The sequence below is a fragment of the Aplysia californica genome, unplaced genomic scaffold (assembly GCF_000002075.1).
Source record: "Aplysia californica isolate F4 #8 unplaced genomic scaffold, AplCal3.0 scaffold00029, whole genome shotgun sequence".
NCBI lineage: Eukaryota > Metazoa > Mollusca > Gastropoda > Aplysiida > Aplysiidae > Aplysia > Aplysia californica.
Genome location: NW_004797299.1, coordinates 2,132,348 through 2,138,083, shown reverse-complemented (window position 1 = coordinate 2,138,083; position 5,736 = coordinate 2,132,348). Strand labels below are relative to the sequence as shown.

General features: G+C 39.1%; 1 long non-coding RNA gene across 1 annotated transcript in view; it reads left to right on the top strand.

The window, feature by feature from the left end:
* Positions 1-239: 239 nt before the first annotated feature.
* LOC106014022 overlaps positions 240-5,736 on the top strand; it is a 41,357-nt gene continuing 35,860 nt past the window's right edge. Inside the window, exon 1 of the long non-coding RNA XR_001185503.2 lies at positions 240-460. This is a non-coding gene — a long non-coding RNA (uncharacterized LOC106014022). The remainder of the gene's footprint in view (positions 461-5,736) is intronic.

Sequence of the window (5,736 nt, the reverse complement as noted above, 5' to 3'; positions counted from 1 at the left end):
CCATCCCACCCGAACAGGCAAAGTTTTCCAGTCCGTCACTGTTATGTCTCTGGAATCTAGTCAAGTCGGAAAAGGAGGGGAGCGAGAAACCGTCTCCTACATCAAAACCCCTCCCTCTCCACCCTACCACCACCACCACCACCATCACATCCTCCTACTCCTCCTCCTCCTCCTCCTCCTCACCGCCACCACTACCTCCCCCTCCTACTCCCCCTCCTCCTCACCCATAGTTCACTAGCGGGTGCCAGCCCGCTGCCTGCTGCTCTCCGCTGTTCTGAGATAAATAGACGCCACAGTTGCCACTCGCCAACAGATTTGGCGGCGGACTCATTCGTTTAGGATTTCTGCAGGCAAAGTAGTGGTCACAACTTGATGGGGCACCAGGAAAAAGGTAGTCAAGTAACAGGTGAATCGAGAGTTTACGAACTTGGCTTACGGACCTGATTAAAAACGAACACCGGTAATCACTTTTATTTCTTGAGATTTGTTGTCATTTCGTTTGTCTCATTCTCCCAAATTAATTGTGTTTGAAGCCAAAAAAATGACACACAATTTAAATTTTGAGGCTTTAAATACAACTATTTCATAATTTCAAATAGTGACCCACCCAAACTATGGTCTCTTATTTGATCGACTCTTAATCTAACCAAATCATTGATCACTGCTGGTTTTTTCTGATTTGTATCATCCCCTAAAACATCTTAAGGGTGAAAAAAAAGGGTAAAGATTTTCGTATGAAATACGCAGTTTTTTGTAAACTGAGGTTCATGCAAATTGATGGAGTATTTGCCGCTTTATAAGCTGTGTGCATGACACTGCTTTTAAACCTGAGTTGGAGACTTTTAGAAAGTTGCCCTCGAACACAGTCGATGTACAGAGGACATGTAAGATTTTTACTGTGAAGCACAAGTTTCAAAACGTAAGTTAAGAAATACAAAGTTCTGATGTTAAATTCTTTTTATTTCTTATTGTTTGACTATTGTTTCGTAAAATAAAGTGTCGTCGTGCTCCTGTTTTGTCGTTCCCCCCTTGTGTTGTTATGGTTTCTGGTGAAATGGTCTTCTTACTTCTTACTAAAAAGGTACATAAATTCATCACCCAAACCTGGTGATTTTAGTTTAATATAAAGAGGCTGTCTGAAGCGATACACGATAATTAAAAATGAAACGAATAAACAAAAAAGAAAAATTTATCTAAGATATTCTCGAGGTACAATCTAGGGTACAATGACAAACAAATATTCAACCCAAATACGTGCGTTATAGAAGTTATAGATATAATAATACTAAGAAAAACAGTTACGCAACTTTATAGCAACGCAGAACAATTTTACAAACGTGCCATATTGGTCGGTACTGGGTAATGTGCTGCTTTGTTTTATTTATTTATTTGTTTATTTGTTTATTTATTTATTTATTTATTTATTTATTTATTTATTTATTTATTTATTTATTTATTTATTTATTTATGTTTATTTTTTAAACAAATTGTTCATTCATTTGGGGAGGGGGTGGTGGCTGGGTTATTGTCTTGGTCAAAGAAACATCCCAGTGACCACCCATCTAAACCTCGTGTAACCGACACAGAGTTGTGTCCTTGGCGCAAAAACACGGTGCTTTCTCTTTTGCAATGCCTTTACTTATGACATGTACCGTACTGACCTTTTAAGTGCCTCAGCTTATTTTAAAATCCTTTTTTTTTTAACCAACGTAATCTTTCCCTACCTACTTTTTCCAAGTATTTGTAACCCCCACCCCCCCCTCCCCTCGGTCTCACATGTGTTGAGATTGCGGGATCGGGGGCTTGAGCCTCAGCTCGGTCCGACGTTGTGTCCTTGGGAAAGGCACTTTACACGAAATTCCCACTCTGCTCGGTCCTTTCGGAAATGGACGTTAAAAACCCGGAAGTCCCGTCTCTTAAGTAACTTAACAGTGTCGATAGGGGCGTTAAACTTATACCATTTCACAAAAATTTCTCACATTTATGCTCTTATCGCCATTCTAATAAGTACCTTGAGACTACTAAGATCCACCAGTGCCGCCCTCGACCCCCCTCTCCCTCCCCCCCCCTGATGACTGTAATTCTCTCTCTCTCTCTCTCCCTTCTCTCTCTCTCTCTCTCTCTCCCTCCCCCCCCCCAACACTCACCCACCAAAGTAAGGAACAGACAGCTATAACATTTAGCTGTACTTGACCCGTGTTTGTGGTGTAGCGGTGAGGCGCGTCGCTGCCGTACGCACGAGACCCGGGTTCGATTTCCAAGTGGGGAGAATTTCTAGCGAGAATCTCGGGTTTTCTGCCAGGGTGTGTCCCTGCTCACCGTGGGCTCTGACAGGAAGAGTCAAAGCCCTTATCCTAAATCATATGTTGTCGTCAGCGATCCAGATCCTAAATCATCTAAATGATCTAAAGTGCGTCAAAGAGGACGTAAAAATACGCTTATATTTAAAGGAAAAAGAATCTTATTAAATATACTACCCTTGAATAAGATTTCGGATTTCAAAATGATTTATTGATTAAGGTCTTGTTGAATAAACAAACTATGGAGACTACGAGCAGCAAAATTTGTCTTTTTTTTTCCTTTTTAATATTGTTTCATAAAAACCTAGAATGCTTCTAATTGTTCGTTTTATAGGTTTCACCCCCTCTGTATGACCAGCACTCCGATATCCCGGAGTCTTCTTTGCAACCCCACGCACCCCCCCCCCCTCCCTCCAGGAATTGAGCCTGTCTCTGTTGGCGGGTCCTCGAATTTGGTTTTGACATGTTTCCTCTAGGGAACCACACAGTGCTTTGTCCTGTCAAACTTAGCACGATTGTTGACACGTGCATTTTTATCCTAACTGCAAGTTTCTGTGTCTGTTTTAAGGAAAGGATGAATTTGTTAAGTGCGTAAAGTAGCCCAGCTGAACATAACATGACCCCCTTTCCCCCACCCCTTTCCAACTCATTCGCGAATGGTCCACCCTCCCCTCTAAACCAGGAGTAAACAATGTTTAAAAAAAGTATTTCCAAAGAAAAATGACATAATTTTTAGTTTTGCAGAAGTATCAGAAGAATGAAACTATCACCTAAATGGACAAGGGTCATAGACTTGAATTATATTATTATTAACCTAGAAAGTGCAGCGTCATGACCGCTGCTCTTTCCTCTCTATAAATTTAATACTCCGTTGGGAAGCGCAAAGACCAGTCTCGCTTGGCACCTTTCTCCACTCACCCTTCATCTGGCTCCAAATTGAACAAAATTATGTTGCGCTCCATCGTGAACTGAAATTTCAATATTTACATGAGAGTGCACAATCTAGGATATCGTAATGCAAATCTATGCTATGATAAAAAGAGCCAAAACATTTTCAATTATTTCCAGCTGTAATAGCTTTTCGACTCTCTACACAAAAGCAGCAAACGTCGTAGCGGAAGTTAAAGAAAAGAGGTCGTAAATCCGAGGTCTCCGCTCTTCGTAGACGCCACGACATTAAATACTTATGTTTGTCGTGTCGTTCTACCCGAAATAATAATATGCTTATTCTTATACTTTATTTTAAGAAAGGGGGGGGGGGGGGCGTACTCTATTTTTATCCGTGTCGACTATAAAATATAACACAATAGGAAAACAAAGTAATATGACGCAGAAGAAAGGTTTTAAAACTTGAAAATAAAACAAACAAACCCCAAAACTATGAACACGCCCATCGCTGCAGGAAAGCGAAACTGGTACTACTGGTGTAGTGGCTAAGCATTTCGATAGCGAATGCAGAAGATCTGAGTGCGAATCCCGTGTGTTGAGAAGTTTTATTAAGTATCTCGGTCTTTCTAATTGCTTTCAGCTAGAGCTGACCCTGAGAAGCGCGGTCGAAGTCAATAATACCCTCTAAATGATCTGAATTGTGTCGATGGGTGTGTTTAAAAAACACATTATTTATGAATGGAAGGACAGCGAAGAGAATAATACAATAGAATTTTAAAAGTATGGACTGATCTCAATACGTAATATTTTATTAAGGAAAAGCAATAGAAAACTCAAGACACGTCACAAGTATTTTACTCACAATCAACTTTTATTTCCCTGCCTTACAAACGTTCAATGCGGCCACCCTCCTCCTCCCCTCCCCCCTCAAGCAGCACAGGCATCGTTATTGCGATAAAAAAAATTCATTCCAGGCGTGTTTCAGCGTATCATGGTCCACTGAGTTGATCGCTGTTGTCATCGACGCTAAAGAGATCGTCGAGGTTAGTAGGTAGCGGTGGAACATAAATGCGATCGTTTACATATCCCCACAAGAATAAAACCCCAACGAAAACAATACACACATGGTTAGGTTTTGGAGTCTGGAATGCCAAGCACAGAGAGCAAGGGTTTGGGTCCCTTACCGACCAATCCAACCTTGGGGCACTTTTTCATTTTAAAAAGCTCGAACCACCCGGTGCCACTTAGGCGGTGTCCCATCTAGTTGGAAAATGAAGTAATGCAAACCTGCTGTCTAGATGTGAAGAGACAATTTTGGAGCATATCGAGATATGGTTGTCCTGTAAGGGTATATCCTTTATAAATGAACAACACGACAACAGCACCCTCTTTGATAGCTATTCAAAAGCTGGATAACTCGTCTTTCAAATGGTCACTGACTCATCCCATAAAGATGCTTGAAATGTGAAGCGAGGTGTCATAAAATCATTTCATGCTTTTTTTATTCAAAGGTTAAGTTACTCCCCTTTCAAATGACCACTGATGCATTTCATAACGATGTTTAAGAATTTAAAAGAAAACGCTTCATAAATTTTGTTAATTCTTTTTTAATCACCCTGTATTTTTATTAAAATGTCAATCGTTCAGACTTTTGAAAATGTAAACTTAATATAGACTTTAAGTGTCAACATTATACCGTTGTGTGATCAAAATACACGGCTATTTTAATTGATTACTGTTTTTTAAAGGTTCCAGGCGTCAGTCAACAAAGCGGTTATGTTTAAAGCTGTTATTTCAACCAGAGTTGACAATCAACCATTATTAGCTCAAATTAACAACGTAATGACATGAAAGAAAAACAATTTTACCAGTGGTTTTGAATTGTTATGTGCATAATAATTTTTCGAAGATCCATTTTTCTTCAAATTGAAAAAAAAAACAAAAAAAACTTTCGTGATATGAATTGCCATTTGAGTGTCCAGAGAAAGTTGCATATGAAAATGTTAATGTCATTCAGTAATTTCTTTCGGATATCTAAGTCATTTTGAAACGGTTACCCTGGGCTGATGAGGAGTAACGTGCTATTACCATTCAAAAGCAGCAGTTTCGGATTTATAATCTATATCTATTTTCTTTCTGCGTTGCTGCTGATGAGTCTTTCAACAGATTATATAGCATACTACTTAGCAATTTGAAAATGTAACAGAAATAGCAAAACAGAAATAGCAAAACAAAAATAGCAAAACAGAAATAAATTAGAAAGATGTAGAACTTAAAATAGCTTTACGGTTGACAAACTAGAGACATGTGATATTTATTATGAAATCATTTCAGGGAGAAATATACAATGTGTATAATTTGACAGCAAAATAATATGACTCACTTTTCATAGTGAAAATGTTTGAAAGTAATGAAACTTTAAAGGGGATTTTCTCAGCCTTAAGGGAAGAGAGAAAAAAAGGACACAATTTTGTTTTCTCAATGAGACTGATGCATACAGAAAAAGTGGAAGCCTTTTCAGTGATATTATAACAAGACCGACCCCCCC